Source organism: Schistosoma mansoni, assembly GCF_000237925.1.
Source record: "Schistosoma mansoni, WGS project CABG00000000 data, supercontig 0164, strain Puerto Rico, whole genome shotgun sequence".
Classification (NCBI taxonomy): Eukaryota; Metazoa; Platyhelminthes; class Trematoda; order Strigeidida; family Schistosomatidae; genus Schistosoma; species Schistosoma mansoni.
The window spans coordinates 472,781-486,109 of NW_017386053.1; the positions used below are offsets into that span (position 1 = coordinate 472,781).

Here is a 13,329-nt window from a genome sequence, read left to right on the forward strand (position 1 = left end):
TTCAAATCGATCATCTAATAATAAGGAACCTCATTACTTTATAATGTAAGTTGATTAATAGAATTGGCTAGAAAACAAAACATAAGTAATTATAAAGTGTTCAGTCTATGTAAACACCTTAGCCTTAAAAAATATCCAATTATGAATAACTTATAAGCAAAGATGGATAGTGGCTAGTAGTGGAATCCAGGACAAAGCGCGTTTCGTCCTATTTGGGACTCTTCAGCTGGATGTACCTGCATCTCAGAAGTGATGTTCACTCTAGGACTCGAACCCAGTACCTTTCGCTTCAAATGTCATCGCGTTATCCACTCAGCTAAACATTAATGGGAAGATTCAAACAAAAAAAATAAAAAGTGAATTATGAATAACTTAGTTACAATATCTAAGCTATCATCAATGAAGTCATTAATACAAGCTAGAATTTCATCAAAAATTATTAATTTTCTCAAGAATGGAGAAATCTATTGTCGAAAAATAGTGAACAGTAAATAGAAGTGTATGGCTTTAGAATGCCTGTTTGGAATTATCTCGAAAATAAGAAAATTTGTCATAAAATATTTCACGACAATATTCTTTATTTGTTGTAGAACCGAATAAATTCGTCAGTGACTATTTAAAAAAAAGTAAGCTCTCGTAAATTCTTGAATTTCCATGTTCAGTTGAACTCCATTTACACGCTTGATGATTGTTTGATGACACTGATCTCCACCAAATTGGTGGCCTACTTGAACATATGGGATATCTGTTTCTGCCTTCTAGATATTCCAACAAGTTATCTGTTTTTGTTTGTTTTAACACATCATTATGTTTATTAATCGCACAAACTATTAGAGTGTGTTTATGAAAAGTTTACAACCTTTCACTGTACAAATTACGAAAAAGTACAATCAGAGACTTCGTGGTTGCGAATGTACATTATTAAGATGACGATTCCTGGGGTACTAACTTCTAGTAGGTGAACACTAAATATTTGTCGTCAGGATCAACCAAAAAGAAACGAAAACTTGCTGAAATTCTTTGTTCTGAGAATTCTATATAATACCAAAAATATAACAGTAAATAAAGCAAATAATAATAATAACCAAGAAGTTAACTGATACATGAAATATATATCGATATGCTTGTTGTTGATAACCCACTTACATAAAAGTCTGATTTATTTTACACCTAAAACTACAACTTAAACCGAAATGTTCATTTTGACAAGTAAATATTATTGCTGGTTAAATACTCTAGTATATTGTTTTACAGAACACAAAAGTTGATAAAACTCACAATGAAAAAAGTAGGTCTTTACCTATGCAAAACATTTAAAAAAAAACAACTGACAAGAAATAATTGATATCAGTTTCCTCCTAATTATGTAAATTTTGTTCAAAAGGGGTTTTGTGGAGATTTCAGTATTTTCATAGTTGAAATCATGAGTCAATTGAAGCTAGATCACCATGGAAAACCTCGAAGCACTGGACGGCCGTTTCGTTCTACTGTGGGACTCCTCAGAAGTGCTCATCCACGATCCCGCCCCGCGAAAATCGAACGCAGGTCCTACCAGTCTCGCTCCAGAGAACTTAACCTCTAGACCACTGAGCCGGAATCCAACGGTGTTAATGTCTAACTTCAGCCAATCGGTTAAGTGCTCTGGCGCGAGATTGGTAGGTCCTAGGTTCGATTCCCGCGAGGCGGGATCATGGATGCGCACTGCCCAGGAGTCCCACGATAGGCCGAAACGTCCGTCCAGTGGTTCCAGGTTTTCCATGGTGGTCTAGCTTCAATTGACTCATGATCTCAACTTTTAAAAAAGATTCATTTTGAATTATTTAAATCAAATGATTTATTAATTTCTTTTGTGTGTATTATTTGTATCACATTTCCTTTCATAAATTATACATATACATCAATATACAAACTAATACAAACATAGCAACAACAAAAACCACATGGATACAAACCACTTTTTTTTAAAAAAAGCTTTATCTAACAGCTGGCACTAGTGTTCTATTCACTTTTTTCAATTTACACAATATAACTCTAGTCTCCAACCCCTAAAATATCTAGTCAAAGTTTATTTCGAATAATTCTTAATTTCAATGTAATTTCTTTATTGATTTTGATTAGAAAAAAAAACAATCATAAATTATGTTTAAGTCATTAGGTTATTTTCTTTTTTTTTGTAGAAGTAACTTTAATATAAATAAAATATCAGTTTTATCATTTTTATTAATGAAGTTCTAGATTATTGATGTGCTTAACACAAAAAAATAAGAAGGGAAAAAAGAGAAATTACTTTACTACAAGGGGAAGAAAAACGTCTATTATTTGCATATAAATAATTTTCTTATTTGATTATTACTTAAGTTATAAAATATAAAATCAAAAATTTTCTTTCAGAAATAATATTTGCATACAGAATAGAGTAATTGTTATGTCCCGATTAGAATAATGAATAGTAACTTTAGGATTCATTTATGGACTAATACTATACATAAATATTTGATCGTATAATTGGTAAATAACTAAACGATTCATGTCCCACTTATTATGAACTTTATTTCGATTTATGATCTATTGTTCTACGATTGACCATTTTTGAGTTATGTCCTGTCTATCATTTACTATCTCCCTTATTCACAGTCACATTTGTCTAAATCGTGTACAAATGTTGTTTCTTATTTTACGGTACGATGTGGTCTGTCTGGTTGGTATATAACCCTAGTATGTTTGAAATGAAAGATTGATACCTGAGAGGCTGTTATTGGTGTTGTGGAATGAGGTGGCTGGCCTAGGCAGGAAAGGGGACCGATAAGTACTGTAGACTTCTCTTACGTGTTTTATGCGTCATTGGTCCGATCGATAAATCATTGCTCTCTAATTGGCGGTATTATCACGTTATACATTAACAGAGCATCCAGGTCACGAGTTATAACAGTAATGCAAATAGTTTTCATGATATTTTATTTTCAGTTATCCAATTCCTGAAGAATTAGCGAATACTTTTAATTGGGATGTTTAATAAATATATGCATAATTTTTAAAAGGCGGATTTATTAACATTTAATAAAGAAAAGTATTTTGATTTAATAACATCTTTTACATGACCTGGTCACTTACTAGTAATATGTAGTATCTCAAATTTTTCCTTGGTTGAGTATGACTTGCCAAACACTTCTACAAATTCTTCATACGTGTATGTTTTCATATATTCATTTCTTATCTCCTGTTGCTTCATTATATATCTAATCATCTTATTAACTCACATTTCTTAATACGTAATTTTTACTAATTATTATCTCAATAAATCCATAACACTGCGTGACCATCTTCCATTGTGTTTCGTATGTAACTGCCTCACACTCGACACGGGTTAGTTCCACCGCTCAGATCTAAGTATAAACTATTGATCTAATAAGTTACTCAGATATTTTTGCACTTAGCGTTCCTTTGTAAGTCAATTGGTGTTGTTGTTCAAAGTGACAACTTTTTATTAGGTTTCATGTCTACATAAAATGCTTAACGTATTTAACGTTGAATCTATTTGGTGGGCCTCATTAGAATTCAGACTAGTGAGTATAATGTTTAGAATCGACTTCATTGACTGATGTTTTGGTAAAAAAAGTAATATCATTAATATTTCTATGATATGTGGGTTTTTTTCAAAAACAGCTGCGTATTGACAGAAGAATTGTTATTATGAGTAATTCTGATTATGAAAGAAAAGTCAACGAACATCTTCACAATGGACCTTACGAAAAATTATGAATAACACAATGTAGAGTCACTTTAAATAAATTGAAAACCGAAAACGTCAAAATGCAACAGACTTTAAAGTCTAAAATAGGACCCTCTGTATAGTTATTTCTAAATCCTATATAAGTAGGTGAGACATCACAAAAACTGTGAGGGTGAAGGAATATAAACTTTGCTTGAAGCACATTTCTAAATCATCAGATGATATGAAAAAAACTAGAAAACAAATCAGCGATAGCGGTACACTCAATAGAATCAGGCCATACAACTCATTTCAATGGAGCAAGAATCCTTCAAAAAAGTTCTCGTTTTTCACAATGAGAGACTAACAGCTGAAGCCATACATATTTGGGCGAATCCAAACAGTATTAATGGGAGAGGTGGGATACAATCAGCTGTTCTATGGCAACTAATAATTAACTAGTAAACCTGAACTCCTTATTCCATTTAATATATCACTTATTATCTGAATAACAGCAATTATATTCAACTGTTCTAATCAGTTGTCTTATCTGAATATGTTGAACAATTAACTGAGATAGCAAAAATAACAAAAACATTCATTCATTTATTTTTATTTTGTTTTTTATCTTCATTTAATGAGTGCTATGACATGTTTAACTCGTATCATAATTATCAAAAATATCTTACACCAACTCGGCGCTCAATTACTGTGAAATCATTTGTTCGATTTTACTCGAAAGTTCTTACGTAGTAAATAAATTTGTAGATTATCAGAATGGGTAATTGCGGAGATTGTATTGGTTTTAATAGTTGAGTTACTGATTAAAAGTTACACAAGGTCATAGATCGATTGAAGTTAGACATTAATACGGCTGGATCCAAGCTCGGTGATCTATAGGTCAAGCGTTCACGCGTGAGACCGAAGGTCCTGAGTTCGAGTTCGTCCTTCGAGATTGTAGATACTTACTACTGAGGAGTTCTATACTGGGACGAAACAGCCGTTCAGTGTTTCCATGTTTTTAATAGTGGTATAACTTAGATCGACTCATGAACTCAACTATAAATAATGACTGGAATGAATTCGGGCACAAAGTATATAATATTAATTAATGAACTAGTGCTGTGATCAAAACCGTTCATACCACACAGCAAGAATTAGAAATAATTCCAACTTTCTACACTGTTACGCTTTGCTTCACTGGGCTTGGGTCAGATTAAAACACCTAGCGAACGAGTGCAAAAAACTACTATTTACTAAATATGGAACCATTCAAATTCATTTATTTTTACCTAATTTCATAGGAAAAACACTTAACTGACTGATTTAACAACGGAGCAAGTTATTCAATAGAATGGTTCGTATTCTATAGCAAAATTGCATAAATTTACATCGGTTACTAACTTGAAAGATTGATTTCAAACTTCATTATCTACAATGTCCCAGTAATATTTCATTTAATTATGGTTGAGTATTATCCAAAAATGATAAACAGGATTGTTTCGTTAGCATTATGTAAACCGTAAGATATATCACTTTTTTTCCAATTCATGAATCATTCGAATATGAATCCTGTTTGTTTCAACTGATATAGAAATTCAGAAACTGAATAATTTACTGATTGTACACTCATTTATATAATAAACCTTATACTTGACAACTATCCAGTATTGATGTAATTATCGTCAGATCTTTTATGCCAGCAAGAGGATGTGGTTTTAGTACACCACCTATAAGTTGTATTAAATATCCTAGAGATTTTATCCACTTTCTATTGGGATTTTCTTTAAACTATAATTAGAAAAATATCTGTAAGTTATCAACTTCAATATTTTCCGATTTTTATATTATTTTCGTAGTTATAATTTAGCTAGTAGTTATATTATTTGTAACTACGTAGTTTTATTATTTCTATTAAGTAACTTCTAACTGATTGTCAAATAAAAGTTAGAATTCATGATAAATATCTTTGAGTAATAGCTTTTGTTAAAATAAATGAAGATAATTAAGGATTATATTAAGATCAACTAAATGATTTCATACACGAATTACCAATCATAGTCAATAAACATTGATGTGAATAATCTGAGAAAAAGATGAATAATGCTTAATGTTTATTTATTTCGAATAGAGGTTGACAATTATTTGTAACAATCCAGGATTTTCATGACCGTTCAGCATTGTCTTCAGTGAGTAACTGCCTCACAACAGACACGGTCGAACTCCACTGATCACGGGTTCTTAAAAAACCCCAGGAACTCCATCTTGAAGCTAGTAACACCGTTGGATGCGTTCACGCGTGATACCGAGTCCTATGTGGGGATTGTTCAAGCGCGCTGCTGAGGAGTCCCATACTAGGACGAAATGGCCATCAACTGTTTCCATGTTTTCAATGGTACTTTGAAATTGATTCATTCATGATATCAATCTAAACTGAACAATCTCCACAACCCTATACTGATAAATATTTATACCTTAGGCGTTGTAAACAACTACAGCAACTTACCTATCATTGTTTAGTGAGTTATTATGTTCGAATATGTCGTTAGCCAATGTTGATTTACAAGAAAATATATAAGTAACTCTTTTTTATTCAACACGTGCACTAACAAATTTGTTTGATTACTATCTATGAGAATGTGGAACAAATTTCTGACCATAACCTACTCCATTATAATGATCATTGGCTTATTTTCAAACAACGACATATACATACATATCCGTTTTCAGACCATAGATTTGAAGGATCTTATATGGAGGGAATCATATTCACATTTAAAAAAATCAATCTTAAACAAATTTAAATGATTAGACAATTGTTCAGTACAGGGTAGTCTTCGTTAATTTCCTTTCAAAAAAATTCCCATAGTAACTTTAAACTATTTTACGGAAAGAAACTTTGGATCCATTTTATTACCCTTACTAATATTTTTTTTCTATTTGGTTGAAATAATGTAGGAAAATAATATTTTGTTTATGTGTAAAAATGTCATTAGTATCGATCAAAGTTGTGACTTTAATAAATTTTATCTACTATATTCAATTCAGTTTTACCATAAATGATAATTGGATAACTTTTTTTCTGTCAAAATGTTTAATAAGTAAATCTACCTAATAATCTGATTGATTCATAAGTTTAATATTCTATCCAATCAAGTAAAAAGATTATAACTGTGACTGACACCTCTTTTTTATAACAAAAATCGAATATTGAATAAAGGAACTGATAACGCATGACTGAATTTCTTGTTGTACGAGATACTACTTTATTTAACCTTTAGCTTATCTTGTTAAATTGTTTCATCACGGCCAAAATAAAACAAATGAATTTCAATCAGAAGGGGGTTTTGTGGAAATTTTAGTAATTTTATATAGTTGAGATCAAGAGTCAATTGAAGCTAGACCACCATGAAAAACCTGGTTTCAAGAGGTATTTCCTGGCATTCTAATGAGAAGCAGTGACCAGTGGAGTTCAACCAGGTCTGTTGTGAGATAGAAACTAACTGAAAACATTGGTGGATGTGTCGCCCAATTTTGTGGATCGGTTGAAGTCAGACATTAACACCGTTGGATGCTGGCTCAGTGGTCTAGAACTTAAACGCTCGCGTACGAGACCAAAGTTCTGGGTTCGAATCTCGCGAGGCGGGATCTTTTATATGCACTGCTGAGGAGTCCCACGATAAAACGAAACGGCCGTTCAGTGCTTCCAGCTTTTCCATGGTGATCTAGCTTCAATTGACTCATGATCTCAAATATAAAATGAATTTTAAATTACAATCTAGAGTTATTTAATTTGAAAATTCATTATCATAATGTGAATACTAATAAGTAAATCTTAATTGTAAGGACTCGTATTTTTGTTGCTCTGTAGTATATTTTTTCAACACTATTATCCTATTGATTTCATAAAGCAGTTGCTAGGTATAACCAAAATCTAGCATGTATCCGACTAAGGAATTTTAGGTATAACGAAATACATAACACTAAACTTATTTATAATCACTACAACAATATAATTCAAATAGGATTGACAAAACATTATTGATGTATGATGATACTTTATGCAGTAGGTAAACCCTTATTATATCAAAATAGAAATTGTAAAATTTACTTTAATCGAATTTAAAATTTCATATTATTCTTAGTTCATTTGAATCGATTGATTTTTCACAATCTTTTGATAATCTTTTATATCCATCTTAATCTAAGTTCTCCCGGTGATTCATCAGATCTGGAAGTGAAATTTAAAATCTACTTTAAATGTATCAAAGACTTTAGGCGGTAAATCAATAATAGGCTGATTTCCAAAAGCAAAAAAAAGTTATTTACCGGTCAATAAGTTCACGAATGTATAGCTAAATTAAATTGAACGAAATTTCATGTATATATACAGAATACATCTCTCATTCAATGTGGTCAATAGTTTAAATGTTCATTAATAACAAATTATGAGAAATAATACCAGGGATTCCAGTGACAAGTGGAGGTAATGAGACATTTATCCATCAATGACACTAAATATTTTTTTTAAATATTATTAACCGGTGAAGTCCAAAAAAATATTAACCATTAGATACTAAATCATTAATATAAAAGTTAAGCGCTAGATATGAATACTGGATTTTCTGACTTTAATCCGTTACCAAATTTTAGATGTTTACTACTATGCAGTTCTATATTGAAACAAAACAATTATTCGATTCTTTCTGGTTTTGAGTAGTATTAGCTATAAAACGGGGAAAAATTTAGATTATTTATCTGACAAAATGTGTATTTTTATATATAGTTGAAATCATGAGTCAATTGAAGCTAGACCACCATGGAAAACCTGGAACCACTGGACGGACGTTGTGGGACTCCTCAGCAGTGCGCATCCACGATCCCGCCTCGCGAGATTCGATGTGTGTGTATTTATTTTTAGAAAGGTCAATTTAATTTATTAAACATAAATACACGTCAACTTATTTTACAATGTTTTTATTCAGTGAATGTAGAAAAAAAGTGAGAACATTTGTGAGTAATATAATAGTAAATATCTCTTGACATTTGTTTAATTTTAACTTGCAGAGATATTTCTGGTTATTTCATTTTTTTATACTCACTAATATAATGCATTTATTATATGTGGTATGGCAACTCGAACTGATGTACGTACGTACGAAGTTCTACGTTGCAACTGACTGACTGACTGAATGCATTTATAAAATTGAGTGAATTTATCTATAATATATCAGTTAGGTTTTAACTACTATTTTCGATAGTCGGTATACAGTTACCGCTTAATGAAACTGATCAAATGAATGTGAGTAACAGACTAAAGAAAAGCATAAAATGTTTGATTTTTTTAATAACATCACATGTAGATGATCTATAAATCAAGATAAAATTAGTTTTAGAGATATCAGAAATGTATGACAGGATTACATATTTTGGTAATGAGATACATGATATGAGAATCGGCCTAAGTTTAATGGGAACCATATAATTCTACTAGTTATCAAACATATATATATATATATCGATGTAACTGGACTTCCAAAGTGTGTAGTAAATCATATCAAGGACAAATTCTGTGTCAAAGTCATCCTGTTTATAAGTCTTAGAATGATTCACTGGTACCTAGTGTACAGTTTTTCTTGGGTGTGGGTATTATGTAGATTCGGTTTTAAATAGATCTACCCAATGCTAAATCATATTGGATTATATTCCTGTTTAGCTACGTAAATAATTATCCATGACTAAACTGTAGCATATTTGTTTCACAATCTGTCTGACTATTATTAAAAAGAAAATGAACAGCGACACTTAATATATAGTTGTCGCTGTATAAACCACTTTCATTTTTAGCACAACCATTTTAGATGTGTCCGCACTATTTTTGTTTTAAATGCATCCAACAGTAAATCGATACAAGCCATGTTATAGATGAGAGTGAGGCTACTGTTGGATTCTGTCGTATCTTCGTAAATTGGAGTATATGATTTTTAAGAATCAGACAACAGACACATGATTCCTTAGCTCACGAATTATACAAAACTTAAATCAGTTAATCCGTTTGATGGATTTGGATAGTTTGATAAGACGGAGATTGTCAGAACTATGTGATGCATTAGCGCAACACATATTGAACAGTCTGATCACACATATACTTGATAAGAACATTTGCATATAGTAATAGGACTATTGGACAAACGGAGGTTAAGAGGAAATAAAGATAAAAAAATAATGTGAAAAATAATGCGCAACTCACCAAGTTGGATAATAACCTAATATTACCTGGGTAAGGTTGAGGGGAGAACGAACTATTTTTGAATACATAAAGGAGGTTTGAATTTTCGTATAGCTAAGGCTTCAATAAACCCTAGTATATGGCCTTTAAAACTTTTATATAAGACCACAAAAGCCGTATTAGGATCAGTCTTATGACCTGTTTTAACTATATGATTGGCACTAGAGAATGATGAATGTTTGTCATCTACTTTTATGGGTCATTTGATCTTATTTGTTTTCGCAACCATCTAGGTACATGTTCAGACAGCCTAATTTGGAAATCACGATTACTCCTCCCTACACCTTTGTGGCCACACGCACATTTAAATTGGTAGGATTTGACGCAATCGTTTCCATGTCTTTCGGGATTTTTTTGAAGCATAGACCTTGTTTTTTCTTTGATAAAGATCATTGGTGAATTTTACGTTATACTAACAACTGATTTGAGTATTTGTTTCAATAAAAGGCTATTTGACTCACCTCTGAACGGTAAGGTGATGCAGACTGAGTTTTTATGTCAAAGATATAGTAGGATTCATTATGACCTATCCATCGATTCATGAATTGTAGAGAATAACCATTTTCCATCACTGTTTTGTTCAACAACCGAAAGTTGTTATCAGTAGTGTCATTTGAGCGAATACGATCAGTTCTACCTTCTTTTTACACCATCCAAATTATAGAAAAGCTGTAGATATGGAACACAATACAAATCCAAGTTTATGATGGCTGTTATTATTCAAACTTCTGAAGCTAGTTTCAGAGTTTGATCTGTTTTAAGTGTGCGTAAAATAATAGGTAACTTTTCAACTATGGCTACGATCATGTACAATACCGATAGCACCAAATTTTATATGATTTTTATATGGTTTACAGACGATATCGTGGAAAGTTTATCTGAAGTATCTGATCCGCTAGAGATATGATACATCAAGTTGGTTATTGAAGAAGAAGACTTCATGAATATATTCCAGTTCAAAATATGTAGTAAGGTTTTCGGAAATTATCTGTAAAAGTTGATATTTTTTTGTTGTTGATATTAGGGACGACAGTTGATCGTTTCTTTAAAAGAAGCTTTAACATAGATTATCGTTTCAAATTTCATCTTATAGATCAAATAAATCAATATGTACTTGAACTCAGTAGATTAATGAATAATATATCGTCATTTGGACGGATAGCCAAAGGTTTTCACTCCAACTGCTGACTTTGACACTAGGAGGCTGGTGCATTTAGCTGATGAATCCAAAATAAAATGAAATCAACATCCTGAGTGACATTTTTCAAAAATCCCTTACAGTTATCCGTCGATTAGCATTTTAAAATTTTATTGTTTTCTCATTATAATATAGTCAAATTATCAACTCAGTGCATTTCAAATTAGCAGTCACTTTTCTCTTTTAATTACTTACAGCTATTTGCAATGTATCTTCCAACTATTTTTTTAGTTTATCGTCTCTACTTTTAATCAGTAATGAAAAGGGTTGAGTGATTTCATTTTTTCAAAAAAAAAGAAAAAAACTTTAAGTAGCCGTCGTCTATAAGAACTACTTAATCTCCGCATTTGTCTTATTCCTTTTGTTTATATAATTTCCGTTACTTTTGTATTTATAAAAGATAATGAATACAGTTTTTTTTAGTATCAAAGCAATGGATAGATATTTATGTTTAACCTTTGTTCCTATACATTTGAACTGTCGTATAACCGGTAAGTAATAATACGGTACTTATTTAAAAAAATGTACCGAAATGTACAATATAATTACTTACAAAAAGAATGACTGATCTTTATTTTCATTTATCTGATGTTATATATATAGAAGATAAATATTCTGTTGAAGGCAAGAAAATATCTGCGACAAACAGGAACACTGTAGTATTATTCTGGATTCTTTTTCTATACCGTGAATATTTTATGAAATATTAATTATACATTATAGTGTATTGTAAAAACTCAAGTGTTATTCCTTTCTTTTTTCCCCCTGAATAAATGGGAAAAAGTTGATTGTTTTAAGCATATGATAAAATTAGTATTAATATAATATCTGTTTTAAAGTATATCCAAACAGACAAAACATTTTGTACTAGATATTAAAAATTGTCAACTCCACCTGTAGCCCATTTCGGGGGCTACTGCCGGTCCCAATCTCAGATAAAGGTGGAGGGTTGGGCATAGGGTTAGCGACCCCATCCCGTAGAAAACTAACTTGCTAAAAAACGCTAAAATCATTAAAAATTGTCTATTTATGTTCAACAGATTTTGTATTTTGTGGTTTACACCATGAACTGGCTTTAATTAGAAAGATATTGAAAACTAGAACAGGTATTCAGTACTAGGATTTAACTTCTCAGAAGTAATCACCTATAATCCTATCAGTGATCAAACTGAAAACCTTTTAACTTCAGAACGCACAATCAACCCTTATATCAGTTCGTTAACATTCAATGATTTATATTTTGTATTTGTTTACCCCTCAAATAGTTTGCAGCATTTGGAGTTTTAATGAGAAGGTATAACTAACAGATTCTACAAAGTCATGAGTCTGATATCGGAGCTCAACAGTAACACTAAATAAGGTTGGTATTTAGTTGTAAAATTATTAAACTGGTGGATGGTCGACCTTAACTTCCTATTTTTTGGACGAACGGTTAAGTGTTTGCTAAAAATATTTAAATATTTCGATTTAAGCCCTAAGTATGAGTTCGCGGGTGACCACTGATATGGATTGAAAGAAATTAGGGAGAAATAACTGTTTCGAACAGTTATGGTCTTCTGCTTGATATTACCCAGTAGTGTAAAATCAGTTTCAATCATGATCTTGTGTTATGTTATAATTATATATTTAAAAGTCAATATATCGTTTCAATATGCATCTTTCAAAAACTTTAGTTCGAGACACCGGAAAAGATCATTTCCTTACCTTAAAATGCAATAATCTTGATAAAAAAAAGAAATCTAGATATCGTTACTTTGCTCAATTAAATCATACGATGTTTTATTTTCTGAAAGCTGTCATAGATACAGACTCTAAACATAAAATAATATATGAATTATGAACACACAAAGAACCACTAAACTTGAGTACTACTTCCTCTTTATTTACTGTTCGAGTGCTTATTCATTAACCTCAAGATCACAATCATTTAGTGTTTTATATCATACGTGTGAATTTTTTAGTTATATCTACGTGACTTCAATTATCAATTATCAGTTCTAAGAGTTTAAAATCAATGAAATTCTACAGAACTTAAAGATTACTCTAAATGAATTATTGAAGCTGATATATTCATACGCTTATGTCATGCTTATAAATACCAGTAATATTCATAACAATAATGATCAATAATGG

The 13,329-nt window shown here is 31.2% G+C and overlaps 1 non-coding gene across 1 annotated transcript; it reads right to left on the reverse strand.

Moving 5' to 3' along the window:
* Positions 1 to 255: 255 nt before the first annotated feature.
* Positions 256 to 325, reverse strand: Smp_tRNA_00764_Pseudo_TTG.1.1. The gene has a single exon. It is a non-coding gene (tRNA).
* Between the last annotated feature and the right edge of the window lie 13,004 nt (positions 326 to 13,329).